Source organism: Oncorhynchus gorbuscha, linkage group LG21 (genome assembly GCF_021184085.1).
Source record: "Oncorhynchus gorbuscha isolate QuinsamMale2020 ecotype Even-year linkage group LG21, OgorEven_v1.0, whole genome shotgun sequence".
Lineage (NCBI taxonomy): Eukaryota > Metazoa > Chordata > Actinopteri > Salmoniformes > Salmonidae > Oncorhynchus > Oncorhynchus gorbuscha.
Genome location: NC_060193.1, coordinates 12,309,681 through 12,322,180, shown reverse-complemented (window position 1 = coordinate 12,322,180; position 12,500 = coordinate 12,309,681). Strand labels below are relative to the sequence as shown.

Genomic DNA, 12,500 nt, shown 5'->3' with positions numbered 1-12,500 from the left:
TTTTAATTGTGGGATTTCTGTTGACCTTCACTGGATGTTGACCTTCACTGGATGTTGTTGAGGTGGGACGCTACCGTCCCGAATACCCAGAGAGGTTAACTGACTTGACTCGTTAAATAAAGGTTCAATCAAATCAAATCTAAAGAACTGACTAACAGCTCATCCACATTTAACAGGTAGGTGGAGCTGTCTGGTGGAGGCTGTGAGGTCACAACATCATCCGTTATAGTAACTCTTAATCATCATGACGGAGGCTGTGAGGTTACAACATCATCCGTTATAGTAACTCTTAATCATCATGACGGAGGCTGTGAGGTAACAACATCATCCGTTATAGTAACTCTTAATCATCATGACGGAGGCTGTGAGGTCACAACATCATCCGTTATAGTAACTCTTAATCATCATGACGGAGGCTGTGAGGTCACAACATCATCCGTTATAGTAACTCTTAATCATCATGATGGAGGCTGTGAGGTTACAACATCATCCGTTATAGTAACTCTTAATTATCATGACGGAGGCTGTGAGATCACAACATCATCCGTTATAGTAACTCTTAATCATCATGATGGAGGCTGTGAGGTTACAAACATTAATGCATAATGACCTCCTTATAACGTCTTGTAAAAATATTTGGTTCTCTCTCTCTCTCTCTCTCTCTCTCTGCATGCTGGGAGTGTTTGGTGCATACTGGGAATTGTATGAGCGAAGGAGTGCGTGTGTGGTGGAGAGTTAGATATTCACAACTTTCTTTCGGTTTTCTATTTCTTGGTGGCATTTTTTGTTTTTCTTCTGTGCATGATCAAGGTTATTATTTTTGTTGTGGTAGAATTAAGTATTTTGTTTTTCGTATCGAAATTACCCTGATTTTGGCGGGGATGGCAGCCCGAATGGGGATGCCATCCCAGTCACTTCGGCACGGCTTTAGGTGTGTTACTGAAGCTGCTGTCACGGTGGAAGAGTTTCTGGTCGCCGTAGGAGAGAAGGTGGGATATGAGAATGTTGCTTATGCATCCCAGATGAATAAAGCGGTGGTGGTATTTCTTAAAGAAGAGTGTCTGGTAGATCGGATGGTTGAGCATGGTGTACTTCTTAAAGAAGAGCTTCTGTTTGATCGTATGGTTGAGCATGGTGTACTTCTTAAAGAAGAGTGTCTGGTAGATCGGATGGTTGAGCATGGTGTACTTCTTAAAGAAGAGTGTCTGGTAGATCGGATGGTTGAGCATGGTGTACTTCTTAAAGAAGAGCTTCTGTTTGATCGTATGGTTGAGCATGGTGTACTTCTTAAAGAAGAGTGTCTGGTAGATCGGATGGTTGAGCATGGTGTACTTCTTAAAGAAGAGCTTCTGTTTGATCGTATGGTTGAGCATGGTGTACTTCTTAAAGAAGAGTGTCTGGTAGATCGGATGGTTGAGCATGGTGTACTTCTTAAAGAAGAGCTTCTGTTTGATCGTATGGTTGAGCATGGTGTACTTCTTAAAGAAGAGTGTCTGGTTGATCAGATGGTTGAGCATGGTGTACTTCTTAAAGAAGAGCTTCTGTTTGATCGTATGGTTGAGCATGGTGTACTTCTTAAAGAAGAGTGTCTGGTTGATTGTATGGTTGAGCATGGTGTACTTCTTAAAGAAGAGTGTCTGGTTGATCGTATGGTTGAGCATGGTGTACTTCTTAAAGAAGAGTGTCTGGTTGATTGTATGGTTGAGCATGGTGTACTTCTTAAAGAAGAGCTTCTGTTTGATCGTATGGTTGAGCATGGTGTACTTCTTAAAGAAGAGTGTCTGGTTGATCGTATGGTTGAGCATGGTGTACTTCTTAAAGAAGAGCGTCTTGTAGATCGTATGGTTGAGCATGGCGTACTTCTTAAAGAAGAGTGTCTTGTTGATCGTATGGTTGAGCATGGTGTACTTCTTAAAGAAGAGCGTCTTGTAGATCGTATGGTTGAGCATGGTGTACTTCTTAAAGAAGAGTGTCTTGTTGATCGTATGGTTGAGCATGGTGTACTTCTTAAAGAAGAGTGTCTTGTTGATCGTATGGTTGAGCATGGTGTACTTCTTAAAGAAGAGTGTCTGGTTGATCGTATGGTTGAGCATGGTGTACTTCTTAAAGAAGAGTGTCTTGTTGATCGTATGGTTGAGCATGGTGTACTTCTTAAAGAAGAGTGTCTTGTAGATCGTATGGTTGAGCATGGTGTACTTCTTAAAGAAGAGTGTCTTGTTGATCGTATGGTTGAGCATGGTGTACTTCTTAAAGAAGAGTGTCTTGTTGATCGTATGGTTGAGCATGGTGTACTTCTTAAAGAAGAGTGTCTGGTTGATTGTATGGTTGAGCATGGTGTACTTCTTAAAGAAGAGTGTCTGGTTGATCGTATGGTTGAGCATGGTGTACTTCTTAAAGAAGAGCGTCTTGTAGATCGTATGGTTGAGCATGGCGTACTTCTTAAAGAAGAGTGTCTTGTTGATCGTATGGTTGAGCATGGTGTACTTCTTAAAGAAGAGCGTCTTGTAGATCGTATGGTTGAGCATGGTGTACTTCTTAAAGAAGAGTGTCTTGTTGATCGTATGGTTGAGCATGGTGTACTTCTTAAAGAAGAGTGTCTTGTTGATCGTATGGTTGAGCATGGTGTACTTCTTAAAGAAGAGTGTCTGGTTGATCGTATGGTTGAGCATGGTGTACTTCTTAAAGAAGAGTGTCTTGTTGATCGTATGGTTGAGCATGGTGTACTTCTTAAAGAAGAGTGTCTTGTAGATCGTATGGTTGAGCATGGTGTACTTCTTAAAGAAGAGTGTCTTGTTGATCGTATGGTTGAGCATGGTGTACTTCTTAAAGAAGAGTGTCTTGTTGATCGTATGGTTGAGCATGGTGTACTTCTTAAAGAAGAGTGTCTTGTTGATCGTATGGTTGAGCATGGTGTACTTCTTAAAGAAGAGTGTCTGGTTGATCGTATGGTTGAGCATGGTGTACTTCTTAAAGAAGAGTGTCTTGTTGATCGTATGGTTGAGCATGGTGTACTTCTTAAAGAAGAGTGTCTTGTAGATCGTATGGTTGAGCATGGTGTACTTCTTAAAGAAGAGTGTCTTGTTGATCGTATGGTTGAGCATGGTGTACTTCTTAAAGAAGAGTGTCTTGTTGATCGTATGGTTGAGCATGGTGTACTTCTTAAAGAAGAGTGTCTGGTTGATCGTATGGTTGAGCATGGTGTACTTCTTAAAGAAGAGTGTCTTGTTGATCGTATGGTTGAGCATGGCGTACTTCTTAAAGAAGTGTGTCTGGTTGATCGTATGGTTGAGCATGGCGTACTTCTTAAAGAAGAGTGTCTGGTTGATGGTATGGTTGAGCATGGCGTACTTCTTAAAGAAGAGTGTCTTGTAGATCGTATGGTTGAGCATGGTGTACTTCTTATAGAAGAGTGTCTTGTTGATCGTATGGTTGAGCATGGTGTACTTCTTAAAGAAGAGTGTCTTGTTGATCGTATGGTTGAGCATGGCGTACTTCTTAAAGAAGAGTGTCTTGTTGATCGTATGGTTGAGCATGGTGTACTTCTTAAAGAAGAGTGTCTGGTTGATCGTATGGTTGAGCATGGCGTACTTCTTAAAGAAGAGTGTCTGGTAGATCGTATGGTTGAGCAGTCAACGGTGTTTTGACTGTGGGGATGTTGGTCATAAGCGACATGTTTGCCCGAAAAGGGAGAAGGCCGAGGGAGGGGCGCAGGGAGGGTCATCGTAACGCCTGGGCCCACTGATGTATGGACCGACAGCAGTAGAGCAGCCACAAGCACCTGTTGCTGAGGAACAAGTTATTCGTGATGAGGGCACGGAGTTGGAACTTGTATTAGAGGAAAATTTTATGCAGAAGAAAAATATTGTTGTAGAAGGTAAGGATGTATCTGAAGAGCCAGTTCCTCAGACTGGTGAGGAGGTGCCCAGTACGAGTGCTGGGGTAAGGGGGGGGGGTTCATGTGGAGCTAGACTCCCAGGTTGTGGAGGTGATGCCCTGTACGGGTGCTGGGGTAAAGGAGGGGGTTCACGTGGAGCTAAGCTCCCAGGTAGTGGAGGAGATGCCTGGTACGAGTCAGTTGTCTGTGGTCTCAGCTGAGGAGGATCAGGAGAAGAATATGGATATCTCTTTTGATATGATAGCAGCTGGTGACGACTCAATTTACCATCTAGAGGAGGTAAATGGGTTTGTGGATCAGACATTTGGGAAATCTATCAAATCGGCAGATTATTTTGATGTTGATAAGTTTGTGAGGTCAGCTGTGATGTTACAGAAGACGGTGGGGTGTTGAGTGAGAAGACCAGTGAGACCAGTTGAGTGAGAAGAAGCGGTTTCGCTTGAGAAAATGTGTTACTGCTGTTGCAGCAGCAAAAGGTGGTGGGAAACGTGGTCAGGTTAATAAGAGAAGATTAAAACAATGATGATGATCATGCCTCATAGGGTGTCTTTTTTCTCTTTGGTTTCTCTGTGGTTTCTTCTGCTTTTCCTTTCTCTTTTCTACATGGAGGTAGAAGGGTAGGTTCTCTCAGTATTAATGGGGGAAGGGACAGGAATAAGAGGGCTTGGGTATTAGAAGTAATAAAACAGAAAAGGCTGAATGTAGTTTTCCTACAGGAGACACATAGTGATGAGGCTAAAGAGGTTGACTGGGGTATGTGGTGGGAGGGGCAGCATGTACTCAGTCATGGTACTAATTTCAGTGCTGGGGTGGCAATCTTGTTTTCCTCAGGCTTAGGGGTGACTGTGGTATCTACGACAGAGAGTGTCACGGGTCGGGTTTTATTGGTCAAGGTTACTGTTACTGTTGATCGCACCGTTGAAGAACCTCACCTGCGGTCAGCCACTTGCCTGTCTGGCCTATTAAATGAGTTTGAGCTTTCTGATGTGTGGAGAGTAAGGAATGCAAAAGTTAGGCAGTACACATGGCTAAAAATGAATGAAGGTTGTGTCAGTGCAGCAAGGTTAGACAGGTTGTATGTATCTGAGCAATACTGTAGTAGGGTTGGATGGTGTGCCATTACTCCTGTGGGTTTCTCTGATCATCATATTGTTACTGTTGATATTCACTTGTCCTGTCTATGAAGGTCATCATCTTACTGGTATTTTAATGTTAAATTGTTACATGATGTCATGTTTTGTGACAGGTTTTTGTTGTTTTGGGAAAAATGGAGGGTTATAAAGGGGAATTTGAGTCCTTGAGACAATGGTGGGAGGTTGGGAAGGCCCAGATACGAGTATTTTGTCAACAGTATCCTGCTCTGTCTCAAACTGAAGTTAAAGAGACTATCAAGGCCCTTGAACAGGACATCAAGTCTATTGATTTGAAGCTGCTCACTCAGAACGACCCTGGACTAGTCATGAACTTACAGGACAAGAGACATGAACTGAGGTCGTTTCTGCATGAAAGAGTGAAGGGTGCCTTGATTAGGTCTCGTTTCGCCTCCCTCAAGGATATGGATGCTCCTAGCGCTTTTTTTAAACCCAGGACAGTCGACATTTCAACATAAACAGATGGTCTGCCTTCGTCTCCCTGATGGGAAGGTGACCACTAGGACAGTCGACATTTCAACATAAACAGATGGTCTGCCTTCGTCTCCCTGATGGGAAGGTGACCACTAGGACAGTCGACATTTCAACATAAACAGATGGTCTGCCTTCGTCTCCCTGATGGGAAGGTGACCACTAGGACAGTCGACATTTCAACATAAACAGATGGTCTGCCTTCGTCTCCCTGATGGGAAGGTGACCACTAGGACAGTCGACATTTCAACATAAACAGATGGTCTGCCTTCGTCTCCCTGATGGGAAGGTGACCACTAGGACAGTCGACATTTCAACATAAACAGATGGTCTGCCTTCGTCTCCCTGATGGGAAGGTGACCACTAGGACAGTCAACATTTCAACGTAAACAGATGGTCTGCCTTCGTCTCCCTGATGGGAAGGTGACCACTAGGACAGTCAACATTTCAACGTAAACAGATGGTCTGCCTTCGTCTCCCTGATGGGAAGGTGACCACTAGGACAGTCAACATTTCAACGTAAACAGATGGTCTGCCTTCGTCTCCCTGATGGGAAGGTGACCACTAGGACAGTCGACATTTCAACATAAACAGATGGTCTGCCTTCGTCTCCCTGATGGGAAGGTGACCACTAGGACAGTCGACATTTCAACATAAACAGATGGTCTGCCTTCGTCTCCCTGATGGGAAGGTGACCACTAGGACAGTCGACATTTCAACATAAACAGATGGTCTGCCTTCGTCTCCCTGATGGGAAGGTGACCACTAGGACAGTCAACATTTCAACGTAAACAGATGGTCTGCCTTCGTCTCCCTGATGGGAAGGTGACCACTAGGACAGTCAACATTTCAACGTAAACAGATGGTCTGCCTTCGTCTCCCTGATGGGAAGGTGACCACTAGGACAGTCGACATTTCAACATAAACAGATGGTCTGCCTTCGTCTCCCTGATGGGAAGGTGACCACTAGGACAGTCGACATTTCAACATAAACAGATGGTCTGCCTTCGTCTCCCTGAAGGGAAGGAGACCACTAGGACAGTCAACATTTCAACGTAAACAGATGGTCTGCCTTCGTCTCCCTGATGGGAAGGAGACCACTAGGACAGTCGACATTTCAAAGTAAACAGATGGTCTGCCTTCGTCTCCCTGATGGGAAGGTGACTACGGATGATATTGAAATGTGTCAACATGCAGTGGATTTTTACTCGTCCCTTTATAAGGCGGAGGATTGTGACTCTCTGTGTACTGAACAGTTGTTACACGGTCTTCCTCAAAAGCGACCTGAGCAGAGGGTCGCATTGGACTCTGACATTACACTGCAAGAGCTGTCCACAGCAGTTATGCAGCTCTCAACAGGCCGAGCCCCTGGCATTGATGGTTTACCATCTGAGTTCTATAAGCACTTTTAGGGGTCTATTGGGAGGATTTTTATGAAGTGGTGTGTGAATCCTTTCATGAGGGTTCTCTTCCTGTATCTTGTCAACGTGCGGTGCTTTCACTGTTGCCAAAAAAGGGGGATTTGGCTCTCGTAAAAAATTGGAGACCTGTTGCTTTGCTGTGCGCAGAATACAAAATTGTTTCTAAATGTCTCTCAAACAGGTTGAAAGAGTACCTGGGATTCTTGGTCCACCAGTCCTACTGTGTACCTGATCGCTCTATCGTTGATAACTTGTTTCTGATAAGAGAGATGTTTGTAAACTTACTTTCTTTGGGTCAGGAGAAGGCTTTTGATCGTGTGGACCACCAGTACTTGTTTAAAACAATGAAAGCCTTTGGATTTGGGGATGTTTTTTTGTCTTGGATGAGTTTACTGTATGCTGGGGCCTCGTGTATGGTGAAGGTGGGGCTGGTTTGAGTTGCCCCATCCCTGTCCAAAGAGGCATCAGGCAGGGATGCCCAATTTCAGGGCAGTTATATAGTCTGGTGATTGAACCAATGCTTTGTTTTTTAAGAGCGAAGCTTACTGGTTTCTCTGTGCCAGGTGTAATGAAGGGTCCCACGATAGCACTGTCTGCGTATGCAGATGATGTGATAGTTTTTATTACAGGGAGTGAGGATGTTGGGTTCTCAAACTCTTTAAAGGTGTATTTAGAGGGCCTCCCCAGCTAGAGTCAATTGGGGAAAGAGTGAAGCGCTGTGGGAAGGTCAGCTTCAAACGGGGTCCGCTCCACGGGTACCAGGGGGGCTTCAGATGGGGCCCACTCCACGGTTACCAGGGGGGCTTCAAATGGGGTCCGCTCCACGGTTACCAGGGGGCTTCAAACGGGGTCCACTCCACGGTTACCAGGGGGCTTCAGACGGGGTCCGCTCCACGGTTACCAGGGGGCTTCAGACAGGGTCCGCTCCACGGTTACCAGGGGGCTTCAAACGGGGTCCACTCCACCGTTACCAGGGGGGCTTCAAATAGGGTCCGTTCCACGGTTACCAGGGGGGGCTTCAGATGGGGTCCGCTCCACGGTTACCAGGGGAGCTTCAAACGGGGTCCGCTCCACGGTTACCAGGGGGCTTCAAACGGGGTCCGCTCCACGGTTACCAGGGGGGCTTCAGTGGGGCAGAGATGAGATGAAGACTTAGTTTTTTTTTCTAGGCTCCGATGTCTTTCAGAAAAATAACTGGGAGGGTATAGTGGAGAAAGTGTGTGCCAGACTGTCAAGGTGGAAATGGGTGCTACCCCAGCTGTCTTATAGGGGAAGGGTCCTGGTAGCTAATAATCTTGCTGCCTCTACCCTGTGGCACAGACTAATGATTTTACAGCCACCAAAGGGTCTGATACAAGAGCTTCAGAGGACCCTTGTCAATTTATTCTGGTCTGGACAACACTGGATTAAAGCTGCAGCCCTGTACCTGCCACTGCACGAGGGTGGGCAAGGCCTGGTGGACATTTCCTCTAGGATCACGGCTTTCAGGCTCCAAGCAGCCCAGAGATTGTTGTACAGTGATGGTTCTAGCTGGGTCGACACAGCCTACACACTGATGAGGAGAGCGGGCTGTTTGGGCTTAGACAAGCACCTTTTCCTCTTAAAGCTGGAGGGGGGTGATTTGCCTGGCCTGACTCCATTTTATGAGTCTGTTATGCAGGCTTGGAGAGTCTTTGTCAGGCTTGGAGAGTCGTTGCCAGTGCTTCATCTGCAGTATGTGACTGACACTTCCAATTCTGATCGGTGGAAAAAAGGTCTGGATTATATGTTCCCTGCACTGATTGTTAGTGCTGCGATGGGGGCATTCGAGGAGGACGTGGGGATGCTGCTTTCCTTCGATACCCCGGAGCTGGGGGAGTTCAAGGAGGTGGGAAAGAAGGCCATGTACAGAATATGTGTAAAGGTGTCCCATGCCTCTTCCCTGGAAGGGGTAAAATCAACGAGGTGGGCGGGTGTGCTTGGTCCAGGTGCCTCCCCAAAAGGCTGCTGGCGATCATTATACAAACTGCCTATTGATAAGAGGACAGCTGACCTCCAATGGAGGATAATACATGGAGCTATAGCCACCGACATGCATCTGGTACACCTGGACCCTACTGTTGGGGAGGGGTGTCCATTCTGTGCTGAGTCTGAATCTCTGGCACATCTGTTTTTACCGTGTCCCAGGTTGGTTGGGATGATTGACCTGATCACTAATTGGTTCTCAGCTTTGGGAGAGGTTTTCTCTTCCCAACTGTATATATTTGGGCCAAAGTATAGGTTCAGTCAAAGGGGTGTAGTTGTGTTGCTTAATTTTGTGTTAGGGGCAGCAGAATTAGCGATATGGAAGACCCGAAAGAACAGTATTCGGGGACAGGGGTCTGTGGATGTGGTGGGAATGCTGGAGGGAATGTTGGCAGTGAGACTGAGGGTTGAGTTTGCCTATTATAAACTTGTCAACAATATTATTCTGTTGTTGAGCATATGGGGTATTCAGAGGCTGTTGTGTGTAGTTACTGTGGAGGAGGAATTGAGTTGTGTTTTTAATTGATGTGTAACTGTGGTTTTGTATGAGTATTTATTGTGTGGTGGGCCCCCAGACCCAATAAAGATTATTTAAATCTCTCTCTCTCTCTTTCTCTCTTTCTCTCTTTCTCTCTCTCTCTCCCCCTTTAAAATAGGAAAGAATGTATTTTTAGATCATGTCTACATTTCCATCAGTAAGGGCTCAGTCATTAACAAATATTATCCCCCCATTGGTTGTTGTGACAATGTGGTCCTGTGTTCTATTGTCATAACAACCCAGAGAAAGACTCAAAATGACTAGCTTGGAAGGATGGTACCGTGCAGTACCGAAGAGCCCTTACTGCTGCTCGATCGTCCTATTTTTCTAACTTAATTGAGGAAAATAAGAACAATCCGAAATTCCTTTTTGATACTGTGGCAAAGCTAACTAAAAAGCAGCATTCCCCAAGAGAGGATGACTTGCACTTTAGCAGTGATAAATTCATGAACTTCTTTGAGGAAAAGATTATGATTATTAGAAAGCAAATTACGGACTCCTCTTTAAACCTGCGTATTCCTCCAAACCTCAGTTGTCCTGAGTCTGCACAACTCTGCCAGGACCTAGGATCAAGAGAGACGCTCAAGTGTTTTAGTACTATATCTCTTGACACAATGATGAAAATAATCATGGCCTCTAAACCTTCAAGCTGTATACTGGACCCTATTCCAACTAAACTACTGAAAGAGCTGCTTCCTGTGCTTGGCCCTCCTATGTTGAACATAATAAACGGCTCTCTATCCACTGGATGTGTACCAAACTCACTAAAAGTGGCAGTAATAAAGCCTCTCTTGAAAAAGCCAAACCTTGACCCAGAAAATATAAAAAACTATCGGCCTATATCAAATCTTCCATTCCTCTCAAAGATTTTAGAGAAGGCTGTTGCGCAGCAACTCACTGCCTTCCTGAAGACAAACAATGTATACGAAATGCTTCAGTCTGGTTTTAGACCCCATCATAGCACTGAGACGGCACTTGTGAAGGTGGTAAATGACATTTTGATGGCATCGGACCGAGGCTCTGCATCTGTCCTCGTGCTCCTAGACCTTAGTGCTGCTTTTGATACCATCGATCACCACATTCTTTTGGAGAGATTGGAAACCCAAATTGGTCTACACGGACATGTTCTGGCCTGGTTTAGGTCTTATCTGTCGGAAAGATATCAGTTTGTCTCTGTGAATGGTTTGTCCTCTGACAAACCAACTGTACATTTCGGTGTTCCTCAAGGTTCTGTTTTAGGACCACTATTGTTTTCACTATATATTTTACCTCTTGGGGATGTTATTCGAAAACATAATGTAAACTTTCACTGCTATGCGGATGACACACAGCTGTACATTTCAATGAAACACGGTGAAGCACCAAAATTGCCCTCGCTAGAAGCATGTGTTTCAGACATAAGGAAGTGGATGGCTGCAAACTTTCTACTATTAAACTCGGACAAAACAGAGATGCTTGTTCTAGGTCCCAAGAAACAAAGAGATCTTCTGTTGAATCTGACAATTAATCTTAATGGTTGTACAGTCGTCTCAAATAAAACTGTGAAGGACCTCGGCGTTACTCTGGACCCTGATCTCTCTTTTGAAGAACATATCAAGACCATTTCGAGGACAGCTTTTTTCCATCTACGTAACATTGCAAAAATCAGAAACTTTCTGTCCAAAAATGATGCAGAAAAATTAATCCATGCTTTTGTCACTTCTAGGTTAGACTACTGCAATGCTCTATTTTCCGGCTACCCGGATAAAGCACTAAATAAACTTCAGTTAGTGCTAAATACGGCTGCTAGAATCCTGACTAGAACCAAAAATTTGATCATATTACTCCAGTGCTAGCCTCTCTACACTGGCTTCCTGTCAAAGCAAGGGCTGATTTCAAGGTTTTACTGCTAACCTACAAAGCATTACATGGGCTTGCTCCTACCTACCTCTCTGATTTGGTCCTGCCGTACATACCTATACGTACGCTACGGTCACAAGACGCAGGCCTCCTAATTGTCCCTAGAATTTCTAAGCAAACAGCTGGAGGCAGGGCTTTCTCCTATAGAGCTCCATTTTTATGGAACGGTCTGCCTACCCATGTCAGAGACGCAAACTCGGTCTCAACCTTTAAGTCTTTACTGAGACTCATCTCTTCAGTGGGTCATATGATTGAGTGTAGTCTGGCCCAGGAGTGGGAAGGTGAACGGAAGGCTCTGGAGCAACGAACCGCCCTTGCTGTCTCTGCCTGGCCGGTTCCCCTTTTCCACTGGGATTCTCTGCCTCTAACCCTGTTACGGGGGCTGAGTCACTGGCTTGCTGGGGCTCTCTCGTGCCGTCCCTGGGGGGGTGCGTCACCTGGGTGGGTTGATTCACTGTTGTGGTCGGCCTGTCTGGGTTTCCCCCCTTTGGGTTGTACCGTGTCGGAGATCTTTGTGGGCTATACTCGGCCTTGTCTCAGGATGGTAAGTTGGTGGTTGTAGATTTCCCTCTAGTGGTGTGGGGGCTGTGCTTTGGCAAAGTGGGTGGGGTTATATCCTTCCTGTTTGGCCCTGTCCGGGGGTGTCCTCGGATGGGGCCACAGTGTCTCCTGACCCCTCCTGTCTCAGCCTCCAGTATTTATGCTGCAGTAGTTTATGTGTCGGGGGCTAGGGTCAGTTTGTTTATCTGGAGTACTTCTCCTGTCCTATTCGGTGTCCTGTGTAAATCTAAGTGTGCGTTCTCTAATTCTCTCCTTCTCTCCTTCTTTCTCTCTCTCGGAGGACCTGAGCCCTAGAACCATGCCCCAGGACTACCTGACATGATGACTCCTTGCTGTCCCCAGTCCACCTGGCCATGCTGCTGCTCCAGTTTCAACTGGCCTGGGCCCTAGGACCATGTCCCAGGACTACCTGACATGAGGACTCCTTGCTGTCCCCAGTCCACCTGGCCATGCTCCTGCTCCAGTTTCAACTGTTCTGCCTTACTATTATTCAACCATGCTGGTCATTTATGAACATTTGAACATCTTGGCCACGTTCTGTTATAATCTCCACCCGGCAC

General features: G+C 45.6%; 1 protein-coding gene across 1 annotated transcript in view; it reads right to left on the bottom strand.

The window, feature by feature from the left end:
* LOC124008283 (arrestin red cell-like) overlaps positions 1–12,500 on the bottom strand; it is a 94,779-nt gene that overhangs the window by 30,900 nt on the left and 51,379 nt on the right. The gene's annotated exons all lie outside the window — the stretch shown is intronic.